General features: G+C 43.3%; 1 protein-coding gene across 14 annotated transcripts in view; it reads left to right on the top strand.

Annotated features, from left to right (window-relative positions):
- The window catches only part of LOC144738116 (uncharacterized), a 195,549-nt gene that overhangs the window by 87,561 nt on the left and 95,101 nt on the right, over positions 1 to 12,887 (top strand). The window contains exon 1 of one of the 14 annotated variants that reach the window (XM_078621120.1): positions 5,451 to 5,538. The exons of the other annotated variants lie outside the window; for them this stretch is intronic. The gene's annotated coding sequence lies outside the window, so the exon portion shown is untranslated. Of the gene's footprint in view, positions 1 to 5,450; positions 5,539 to 12,887 lie in introns of those variants that run through there. 14 annotated transcript variants of the gene reach the window in all.

The following is a 12,887-nucleotide window of genomic DNA, read 5'->3' as shown; positions in this document are numbered from 1 at the left end:
TTAAGACTCCTGCTACTATGATGACTTATTAAAAGAGTACTGTGCCCAAACATCACAGTGTTGTTGTTTCCATGACATCAGCATGCTGTCAGGAAGAAAGGGTGTGGTGAAGTAAGTTTTCGGTGTGTATTGAAAACAAATAGCCCACTGACAAAAGGAAATTAAGAGCATGTTGTGGCTAAAACAACTCCTGGAGGCATATTTTATCTCATCTTGTGTATTGTTAGGAATATTAATCATTAAGTTAGATTTTTTGGCTGTGCAAAGGATACAAAACTTTGTCATCAACCATTATCTATCCACTGCTGGATGAAGGCCTTCCCAAGCTGTTATCATCACTCACATTAGTTGGTGCCTTCACATTCGTTGAATTAATCGCTCAATCTCCACGGTGGGCACCCTTTTGGGCCTGTCCCCCGTGTTAAATGGCATTCCATCGTTACTCTCAACCACCGGCCATTAGCCCTTGTGACAAGGTCCTGCCCTAGACCATTGAGTTTTCTTAACAGTCAATATCATATCATTAAATTGCATATGTTCCCTAAAGAATATTTTTCTTCCTGTCTTTGAGGGTAATTCCAAGTATGCACCTCTTCATGCTGCTTTCTGCTTTGTTTTGCTTTCGTGAAATTTTCTTGCACAATGTTCATATTTCTTATTCGTTTGTCACAGCATTGGTATGTTGCTAACTCACTACTATAAGTATAAATCATAATTGATCTTTGGGTTAGGCCACGTAATTATCTGGAAAAAATGGTGTCGTTGAGACTCTCCACTACCCAATATGGCAAAACAAAATCATCACTTGTATAAGCCTGCACCAAATTTAGTTTCAGCTCAGTTTTCTTTTCTTTTTTCATAGTTTCTACCAATTATAATCCAGTTGTGATATCGGAGTCGTATTGTGAGAGGACGTCATTTCCATTCAGAACTTTCACAGTTCACAATGCATCACTGTTGATGAGAAAAACATCCGAAGACGATGATGCCATGCAGCTACATCTCCCTTCAAGACACCTCTATCCACACTAGGGGCACACCTATTACACGCCCTGCAAAGAATGTTCGTGACATGTCAGTCCAACTGAAATATTAAAGTGTCAGATAGGAATAAACTATAATTAAGTTAAAACTGAATATGATGATGATGATGATATATGGATGTGCGGCTATTGGTGACCAGCTTGAGGCCATTGATTTTCTACATTTGAAAGCCCAATCTGACAGGGGGCAGCTGTCCAGATTCACAACCAGTGCTCTGATCCCTGAGCCAAGCAGCCATCTCACAAGCCCCATAATCTTCAGTGCTGTGCCGATGCGAGCGATCTAGAACTGTGCTAGGGGACGGCCTTTCACTAAGTGCCAGCACACTTGGTTTAGGCCAGCCTGGGGAGCTGGCCGTTGTGCTGCACAGTCACCGTGGCGATGGACTTTGAGATATGTTTATGCGTGACATCACTCCCTTAACTCGATCACTCTCCAAGATTAATTTGGAAATAACATACAAAGCATCACAATGTATTATATTTTTACTTGATAAGCCGAAGTTGAGTGTTACTTTACAGCACGTATTTTTCACTAATTTGGCTGAAATTCCTGCTTCGAGAATAAAAAAACATCTGATTACCTTTCATACGACAAGCATTTCTCGCATTACTTGGCGTGTAGAAAAGTGTGCCCCCCTAGTGTGTTTTCGAAATGTCACTTGAAGAGATTTCAGTTCCTGAAAAAAATATCCCTTTAAATACATGCATCTGCACAAAAGTGTGATTATGACCACGCTGCATTTGCACGACCGCTGTGAAGTCTGCTAGCTCTGTTAGTGAAGAGCGGTTGTTGGCACGGCCCATGTTCCTACTGCAGGCCGACCAGGCCGCCGCTTCACCAAGTGGGCGCAGGTGCTGACACCAGGCGAGCACGGGAGCTCGCGTTCGCGAGAGACCCTCACGCTTTTTCCTGGGCTCACCCTGGAATCAGTTGTGATTGCACAAGCCAGTGAGGAAATGAGATGTGCACTAAGGTCTACTTGAAGGCCATGTGAATGCAAAAAATACATTAAAATGATAACAACAGGAATATATTTAACTTTAAACAGCCTAACCTAACTCGTGCTAGGAGTGCAGTGGATAATGCAATGTGCTATGAACTTGGCGGTCTGAGTTCAATTGCTGGCCACGGTTATCATCAGCGGCGAGTGATATCTTAACAGATCCTGGACCTTCCAATCTCACCAACTCGTACTTACCAACATGAAGTGTTTGGATGCAAATCGAGGCCATGCTTCTGATCCTAGAACCCAAATTGTCACTTCCCAGGTAGATTAACCTGCTTCCTAGTGGTCGTAGAAACATTATTGTGCATAATTGATCAAATACTGGCATTCAACAAGGATTTTGGAAAAACCCATGTGTTAGGGCTGGATTAAACAATAGCCAAGGATCAGGTGTTTAACGGTCCAACTCGGAGTAGAGGGAGTGGTTTGCGTTGGTATTTGTGTGGTCTAGAATACTGTGTTGCCTTGGTTTAGGGCACGGTGTGCCCTCCGTTAATTCCTGTAACGTTGCATGGTTGATGTATTAAAGAATGGTTGCTATTTCTTGTTGAAATTGGTACTTTCCAGATTTCTCAATTTCATTAATTGGAATGAAACACAGCGGGCCAACAGCTGGTGATAATTTGCATTTTATAGGAATGCTGAGTTGATAAGTAAGATTATTTAATTACGAATTATGGTCATTGTGCAGAGCCATTGTTTTTGCTGTAAACTCATACAGTATACAGTAATACCCCGATTTGCGTCCTCCCCCCCCCCACGTCGTTTCGCAAATACGTCGTCACTTTATTAATATCACTACCTGATTTGCGTCGTGTCAATCGATGCTTACGTCGCTGACAGCATCCATCCTTTCTTGTATCCGTTGCCTCAGCCTTCGCCTGCACCTACCCTCTAAATTTCGATATTCGTCGTCGCACCTCTCTAGAACGCATCCCTGACGTAACCCGGGGGGGCATTACTATCGTGGCATACTGTACTCAACAACATCGCAACATTTTTTGTAAAGAAAAGTTCATGTAGGCCAGAAATAACAGCAGTAATTGATGACATTCGTCACGTTGAGAAAGCAAAAAGCTGCGATTGTGACCATAGGCTCAGTCCTCCCATCATGCCTTGCATGTCACGTGATGTGCAGCATTCATAACACACAGCTTTGTTTAAACCACCAATACAAAAGAGTAAAAATTGTGGCCATATTATTTAGACTGCAGAAGGACAATGAGGCAACGGGATATCTTTGTTAGGCATCATCAGTGTAGTGCAGTATAGCCATTATTATTGCTGCCTTGTGCCTCATTGGCTTTGTGTGGTCATGCCCTCTCTGCGTACTGTTTTCAACTCACACATTACAGCAGTTATCAGCAAAATTGAGAATGCAGTGAAACTTGGTTTAAAAGTCTGAATTGAGATCCCAATTTACGTTGAAAGTTTTCAGTAGATGTAAATTTTACACTCTCATTTTCTATTTGTGTAGGAGAACTGTTTTACATTGATGTTTTATCTCCCAAAGAGATACGTGAGAAACATTAACGTTGAAACCCCCTTTGTGTTTTGGTGACATTGCCTGAGCACAGCTGCAAACGCTCATGTTTCGTTTTATTATTTTTATTTGTGCGTCACACACATCACAAATGACGCAAACTCTCATTATTGCCCACAAGCACAAGGTCTGCTTATGAGGAATTGGACTGTAAACAGATTTAGTCTGCTTGGTCATGTGTACTGAACTGGCATATGCTAATGGGTGTTCACAGGAAGGCATTGCAGGGCTCTGTCCCTTAACTCCGTGTTATGGGGCCAGAGGCACCCATGATTTGCTTTGTGGAGAAGATGATAATGAATGAGATGTATTCCTCTGTATAGACCTTGTCAATCAATATGTGTAGATGTATTAAAGCACTCATGTTACATGTAACATAAATAATGGCTTATTTAAATAAGTCACTTGAACAATGCAAGGCCAAAATGTCAAGATTTATTTTAGCATTTTCTACAATTTTCTTAAGGTTTATACAACCTGAAACAAAATATACTGACACCAATTCCAACTTTGGAAGGTAATTGACTAAACATATTTATACTAAAATGGGGCTGCCAAACAAACATGTATTGTGTGGCTCGTGGTGATGTTTTGTAATGTTCTGTGAAGCTCGTCGACATGAGCAGACTTTTGTAGGGCCTGTGGGAACATAATCGTTTTTGTATGGCGTTGGGTACGACTGTCATGGGGTCTGTAGTAAGTAGAGGCGTGTTGCCAACAGACACGGTTTGTTCCATCAGTGCTTCTGCACCCCTGATTAGCACGGTTGACTACGTTCGGCGCGAACGAAGTTCAACATACATCCATACATTTCGACTAGGTCAGGGGTGGGAAATCAAAATTACAAGAAGAGCCATTTTTTTTTCGAATTCGGTAAAAAAAATAAACTCAATATTTCAAGAGTTGCAATGCCGTGTGAATAACGTTACAAAGCAGTCCTTAAAGATTCCGCATGCAGCCCCTGGTCTTCTAGGTAGTAGGTTGCTCAATTTTACGAACAATCCTGAATGCTATGAAAAACAACGATAATTTTAGAGCAATCGTTACTGGCAACGCATTTCCTACCAGTGACTGGCAACTTTGCATAGCAGTAAATGTTTAGAAGGATTGTGTAATGTCCAGGTAATAAAAAACTGGAAACAGCAGCTGCCAATCAGACCATATTGATTGCTGGTATTAGTCTGCCAAGTACTGCTAAAAATATATTGGAGTTGACCTTGAGAGTAGGCTATCATTTTAAAGTAAAAAGAACACCTGTAGAGCATGCAACTAACATCTCTAAGGTTTGCAACATACATTACATCTCATAATGGCAGTGATTGCGCAAATGCTCACGATTATTGTGGTCTCATCCAGGCTAACTACTCTAGTTCCATTCTGTACAAAACTTCTGGCATGAACTTGGACAGATTTCAGAGGGTCTACAACAGGAGTTGGCAACCAAAATAACAAAAAGAGCCATTTTTTCGACTTTCATAAAAAAATGTTTTTAAAGAGCCACAATGCATGTGAATACCAGACGATCCTTAATAAACAACTTCACAAAGTGGTCCTTAAAGCACAGGTTGTCGGCACTTGGTCTAAAACAATCTGGCTAGGACAGTCAAACAAGTAACCAGTTGAGCGTCGGCCGAATCCCTCTTGAGACCTCTCCACTAGCTGCCAGTGTGCTAGAGGTTCAGTTGCAAATTGGCCCATCTTACATTGACGGTCTACTCAGCGGGGATGCCTGGCTAACTCAAACTGATCATTTTCCAAGTCATGTCGCCTGCTCTTCAAATATGTACAAAGACTGGAAGTTCTGACACCAAAATCACTTATCACAGATTGTGCTTTCAGCATTGCACCACCGGTCATCTGGAACTCGCTTGGTTGTGGCCTTGCTTCACTTCCGAGAAGTCAACATCTGTTCTGGCCAGCTTCAAAAACACACTCAAAACAAGTATGTTCACTGTTGCGTTTGGAAAATGACTAATGGTTATGGCGAGCGCCTCTGACAGTTATATGGCGCTACTTAAATCGCGGTAGCTGGAGGATGGACTTCTGCCAGTGACTTGTAGTCATACTGTTCCTCCTAGCCCGCGAAGATTCTGAATTCCACCCAAGGCAGCCGAGATGCTCTCAACATCCAACGGCAATTTGGGCGTCACAGCACTTGCACTAAGGGGTGCAGGTCTCCCCAGTGCAATGGCTACTCACTTTCAGTATAGCACGCTACCTTGTATTACCTACAAGCAGAGGTGTGGACTCGAGTCATGTGACTTGGACTCGAGTCATACTCGAGTCATGAATTTGATGACTTGCGACTCGACTTGGACTTGCATAACAATGACTTTGTCCCACCTCTGCCTACAAGCAACGTGATACACTTCATTGTTGCCATTTACGATGGACTATCAAGAGAAGAGAAATGTGGATTATGATGAAGCTGAAAACAAAATGTCACAGTTTTTGTGTAGTCATTCGTGAGTGGGCTGAGTCCATCAACTCTCGATACTTCGGAACCTGTTTTAATCGCGAGTGGCTGCCCAGTTTGAACCCATGGTCTGAGCGATTCTGGCTCAGTGCTGTGAACTCTGAGGCATTCAACCACCTCAGGTTTCACGTTTTAACACATTCCTGCGGAGGGAGCTGGTAGGAACGTTGGGTTGCTCTGTCAATGGCCAGGGTCAACGGCGGCGTGGTCTATTCCGCAAATATGCCCGGCTGTGAGGGCGGGCACAAGCTGGCGTGAGTAGGTTGAACGTTGAGTTTTATAAGGGCAACACGGGGTGACCAGCCCCTCCCCACCCAGCCCCACCCCTCCCACCCCCCACCCAGCCCCACCCTCCCCACCCAGCCCCTCCCCACCCTCCCCACCCAGCCCCACCCTCCCCACCCTTCCCACCCAGCCCCTCCCCACCCTCCCCTCCTCACCCAGCCCCACCCTCCCCACCCAGCCCCTCCCCACCCAGCCCCTCCCTCCCCACCTAGCCCCTCCCTGCACGACGGATGGACACAATAATCCCCTGTGGGCTGGTGTAACCAGGAGGTTTCTACCAGTAATACACAATATAAAATATCCTAACGTTGCCTCCCTCTATTTTACACATATATAATAGCACTACTCTTATATTCTTATTCATACATTTTGGCAGTGCATTGGAAGGACTATTATACAACTATTTTTCAGTCAATGAAGAGAATTCACATATAAGTTGTCTGACTTGAAAAAAAAATCATTGTGACGACAGCACTCTGTGATTTGAGTAACGTTTATGTGCTACAGCATTGGATGCTTATGCTTTTTCGAGACAAGAGCTGCATCATGTGTAAAGAATGTGATCTCCTGTCAGATGTTCCCGTGCCGGTTTTGTGTTGTTTCAAGCAGTTAAACAATAATTTGTTAACGTACTACTGATGCAGTGGGGTGAGGCAGTTGTTAGGTGTTTGTCAGTATAAAATCCCGCCGAGGTCAACTCGTCAATTCGTGGTTGATAAAATTGGCATCTCGTTGTGGGAAGTCAACAGTACAGTAGTTATGGAATGGACAGACTTGCCTTGCCATAAGAATGTAGAATTTTAACAATTGTCTAAAGTCTGTTAGCACTGATGAGATATGCCCTATGCTCTTTTAATGTATTACTAGAATGATAAATGTGACAGTCTTTTAAATGTTTTTTTTATGTTAGCAACTGCTGTGGTAAGGCACTGATGGGTAAATGGTGATACATGCTCTCCTATGTGCAGTGATTACGTGATAAGCATATTGTGCATTAGGCCCTTGAGATACCCAGCCACCATGAACATTGCTCTAGCTAATGGAAACGATCATTGCCAGTCACAATGGAACGTGCATACAACAGGACGTACGCACATGCATTGTGCTGCATCCTTATCTGTTCAGACAGATTCCAAGAAAGTATGGGAAAAATCTGGAACTGAATCCAATGTGTTTATAGCCACTTACACAAGATTGTACTTCCTAAAATATAAATGAAACAACGGAAATTGTTACAATTAAAATAAATATTAGCATACTGAAATGCAAGTGCAATGACGTGATAAACTAGGCGACCTTTTTTGGAAGGTAATGGCACAAATGATTCAGAGTGTTCGTGTATTTGTTTTGGATGGATTTGAGTGCCTTTGGAGACAGAAAGATGAACACATAGATCAGAGGACATACACAGGTTAAAGACAACATAACTTTAGAAAAGTAAGTGGGCTTGAGCAGGACACCTCGCTAGAAGGGATGATGTCGGGGGTCGAGAATAACGATGTAGTGGCAGCCAAGGGATAAAACGAACCCGCGAATTCGCCCACCGCCTCTGAGATTGAGCAGAGATAACAGCTCATGTGCAGGTGTTAGGTGGATTGCTGCATCGCGGGACTTTGAAACGAGCTGATGCCTTGGGGACACCTTCATGAAGCAGGGCATTGACCATAGCTGATCCTGATTATGAGCATTGAGGCAACAGCAATAGGATGTTGACTCAATGTTGCACATGTTGCCTTTTGTGACTGTAGTGACCACGTAGTGGTTGCCTCCCAGGGACTCCTGGCTTCTACCCACCCATCCTGTTCAATGTGATGCCTTCCGCTTTGAACTTATGACATTTGCAGTGTGGAAACAGCAAATGTTACTTTCCCCCCATAGCATAACTGCACGACCTTTACCATGAAACGGATACAAACGTGTTTACTCAAACATATATTCTGTATTTATTTAATTAATGAATACAAACTCTCTGCTTGAATATTGACGTATTGTATCCGGTAATCATTATTTACAAGTTTTTGAAGAAGTAATATGTTACAGTAGTAAAACACATTGCGGGTTCTCTTTTTTATGGGTGTTTTTTCACTAGATACTTTGGTTTCCTCCCACATGTAAACAACTCTTTTGGAACTGGCCAAATTATCCGAATGCAGTGCATTACTAAAAATTGTGTGACTCACTGAGGCATTCCTAAAAGAATATTGCCAATATTTAGAAATTGGCATATTGTACCAAAAATAATATATGAATCAGAAATACAATCTTTTTTTCTTAAACACAATGATTGATAAATGTATGGCATATCGCTGGATTAAATAATGTATATGTAATTAAAACAGCAAAAATAATGGAACATTTCTAAATGGTAACGGCACTACTTTAGTGGACATCAAATGGCTGAAGAGTGGCCTTGAGACAGGTGTCGCTGTGGCTAAATATGACGTGTGAACTATTAACAGCGCACTAAGTACACCCTGGGTAACTGTCAGGCTTCCCGTAGATGTTATCTTTTGTATAGGTATTCACATGTAGCAAGTGTGGTGGTTTTTAAATAAAAAAAAACCATGGCAACCCTACATTGAGAAGACAATCTCCTATTTATGTACACGAGCATTGTTTATACATTGTAAGGATTCTGCAGTCGTGAGAGACAAAGCGAAGAGTAAATATAGAGAGATAGATAATCTCCCCTTCTGTTGGGCCCCTTCAATCAGTGGGGGCTGATGTAAGAGCACCCGCCACTCTGCTGTGAAAAAGAGGGCCTTAACCCGCCCACACCCACTGGCAGGAAACCCGGCGGCCTGCACCGTCTGCACCGTCTGACATCACCTCCCCATCCCAACACAGCTGTGCTGCAGCACAAACGGATGGTTGGGGGAGAACGGCAACGTTGGGGAGCAGCGCTGTGAGAAGAGAAGGATGGGGGGGATGAGAGGAAAGGGGAGAAGGAAGGCGATAATGCCCCCCCCCCACACACATGTACACGTGTGCGGTGCTAAGATTAGATTGGACATGATGTAATACTGGTAGGAACCTCCTGGTTACACCAGCCCACAGGGGATTATTGTGTCCGTCCGTCGTGCAGGGAGGGGCTGGGTGGGGAGGGAGGGGCTGGGTGGGGCTGGGTGGGGAGGGGAGGGTGGGGAGGGGCTGGGTGGGGAGGGTGGGGAGGGGCTGGGTGGGGAGGGTGGGGCTGGGTGGGAAGGGTGGGACTGGGTGGGGAGGGGCTGGTCACCCCGTGGTGCCCTTATAAAACTCAACGTTTAACCTACTCACGCCGGCTTGTGCCCGCCCTCACAGTCGGGCATATTTGCGGAATACACCATTCCGCCATTGACCCTGGCCATTGACCGAGCAACCCAACGTTCCTACCAGCTCCCTCCGCAGGAATGTGTTTTTGTCTGTTAGCCAGTAGGACGACTTATCTTACTCGGGGAAGGGTCCAATAAAAGGCACATGACTTCAACAGTGTTGCATTGAGTTATGAGAAATTATACCTACGTATTTTATTACCTGCACTGTAATGTGTTCATTAGCTGCGCATGATGGGACACGCCTGCCATCCAGCACATCATAGGAAAGTGTTGGTGGATCTCACAGATGTGTGCAGATATATGAGTGTTATCCCTTCATGTGCATGCCTTTTCTCTAGGCATTTTGTTGTCCTCCCACATACTAAACTCTGAAATGGAATTCGACGAACATCCTTGTGCAAGACCGTCCTCAAAAAAAAGTCTGAACACTCAATGAGGCTGAGGTGGCTATGTAGCTCAGAGGTCAAAACCCCAGCACAGTTGTCGAATGCTTTACCAGGAATTGTATTTAAAATTTTAAGGAAGTGAGGACACTACCTCTTACTTGTGTAGTGTCAATGATTCGGTGACAAAGGTTTCCAGGAGGCACATTTTTTCTTATTAATACCTTCACGCCCTCGCACTCTCCTTAGTCTAACCTAAACATAACCCTGACCGTGTAACACTGATGGCGCTGACCGAGACAGCCAACAACTATCCGGTCGCGCAATATCTAGCGAAGATGGCAGCGACGAAGACGGCAAAGACGAGAGCCATGACGAGACAAGTTCACTCCTAGAACCGGCAGCCCTGAGCTCCCGCTCTCAGCTCCTTTTATGCTACCCAGCACGGCCTGGTTCCGCCCTGGCCACCCCTCCCTTCTAGAACCTACGAGCAGGTTCCAGGGGCTTCCAGATGGGGTCTTCCTTGACCCTTGCCCCAGTTCCTCCAGACCTGCCGACATACCGGCGTGTGTACTGTTTGTCCACGGCAGTTGCCGCTGCTGGATAGCAGCTGGCGCTATTACATCACACTTGTATATGAGCATTGTTGTTCAGGAGTCAGAGCAATGGGCCAGCACTCTAGAGATCCTGGGTGAAAATCCAGGCAGCTGCCTATAATTAAACTTAATCTTCATAAGTGGATGGTCTCAGCCCGGTCACCTATTGACTGCGCAAAAAGCATCACATAAAAGATGTTTTTCGCAGATATAACCTGGACATGTTTTTTCATCAGCCTAGCTTCATGAAAACTGTGCATCTACCAGATCACAGTACAAGTCGATTCCTGCCACCTGAACACAGATACCAATTCCCGGATTGTCTGGGTCAAACCCTGAAAGGTGGCAACCTTAATAATTCCCTTGAATTTTGTTGCAAAAAGACAATCAGAGGAGCAATAAAAAACGTCCTCTTTACTGAAAGTCGGCCTGCACTATTTCTGTTGTCTCCTTTCCAACATCTAGTCTGGATCGAAAGCGGTGGAGAGCCTCAATGTGTACCTATCGTTTCTGTCATGACTTGTTTGTACCTTGTGTTTTTTTAATTATTGGTTTTATTTGTACTCTCTTTTGGATTGCCATGCTTGTGTTCTGTCTTTTGCGCTGGCTCTTTGAATTGCCTTATCCGTACTTAATCGATAATATGAATATCAGAAGTCAGAAGTTTCAGAATCAGAAGTTTGTTATCTCACTAAATGTATCCTTTATCAGTGATTTCCCACAAATAATAAGGGTTTAAGGTTTTCCTTCTAAAAAAGATTTACAATAACAGGTTCCAGGTTACGGTGAAATAGGACATCTCTCTACATTTTAAATAAAGCAGAACAATTGACTTGCCTTTAATTTTTCATGAGAGAAATTTATCTTGAGTATTTGCATTTCTGAAAACAACAGAATACATATTTAAAGGCAGTTTTAACATTGACTCTTTTTCAAGTGACTTTCATTAACTTTGAAGCTATAACACTAATAGTGAACAACACTTTTAAATTATGTGAAAAGGCATTTAACAGTGCTAAAACTGTGCATCATTTAGTATTGTTATACTCAGGATAAATGTATTGAATGGTGTATGTCGGAATCAATGTTTTTTATTTATTTACTTTACATATGTTGTATGTAATAGGTTCTTATGAAACACGCAGGCACTAGTGACCACAGCGTTAATCGCGATGTAAAAAAAAGAATTGATTATTTAATGGAATAGTGACTGAATTGCAACAATTCATCAGACCTCTCGGATGTGAACCATTCCGCCCCCTAGCTATTAACATCATGTTGGAGTAGACAGTGTGCTTTCCTACATTATTTACTGCACAATGGAGAGAATGAAATCGATGACTGCACAACCTGGCCAAGGGGCAGTTGCATGAACAGTGCTGTGTGTGTGGCTGCTCCATAAGGTTAGATTTGTGTATGCCTTTCACATCCCATACTTGTACTGGAGTTCAAAAGAACTCGCAAACAAGCACCTTGGGAAAGACCCAACGCAGAAGATCCCTGGGTTTAATCTTCCAAGAAGCCCATGGTCCAACCTAAATTGAATCCGCACAAACCATGGCAGATGCGGATACCTGACGCACAAATGGAAAATTAAAAACTCTCCAGTGTGTGACTGTGGTCACTCAGAACAGACCGTACATCAGTTAACGGCGCAATGCTCGATCCACAAATACGAAGGAGACATCGCAGCGATACTACACTCCGCTGCTCCTGATGCGGTTGTCTCGCTTGACCACCTGAATGTGAAATTGTAGCTGTTGCTCTGCATCTGCATCAGCCATAGGAAAGAAAAAGGCTGAAATATACATCGAAATACATTGTTCGTCCCCTTATTTTTTCTGTAGTTGATGTTCATGCAGAGCAGCGAATATAATTTTACATTCAGGTGGTTGAACCAGATAATTACATACGAAATATATACCCTAAAATGTGGATTATAAATGGCAACACTTACATAAACTACATGACATACGGTTTAAAATACACCAATTCATAACCATTTGATGGAAGAAAGAACTCTAACAGTATTTAATTAACAGTTGTAAATGGTGAGGTTTTGTGTTTAATCTCATATTATACGTTTGTATTTGTCTTATAAATGTCAACGCATGAACCTTTGGTGTGTCAGTGCTCAGACAGGATGCCAACGTACAATACATGTCCTCGCATCAAGAAAATTGCACCACTGCTGGGTATGTTTTGGCAAATGAACAATAGGCAATGGATTTTTTGTA

This window comes from Lampetra planeri, chromosome 3 (assembly GCF_965212315.1).
Source record: "Lampetra planeri chromosome 3, kcLamPlan1.2.h2, whole genome shotgun sequence".
In the NCBI taxonomy this organism is placed as follows: domain Eukaryota; kingdom Metazoa; phylum Chordata; class Hyperoartia; order Petromyzontiformes; family Petromyzontidae; genus Lampetra; species Lampetra planeri.
Note: the sequence above shows the minus strand (reverse complement) of the source record. Positions and strands in the feature narration are given on the sequence as shown.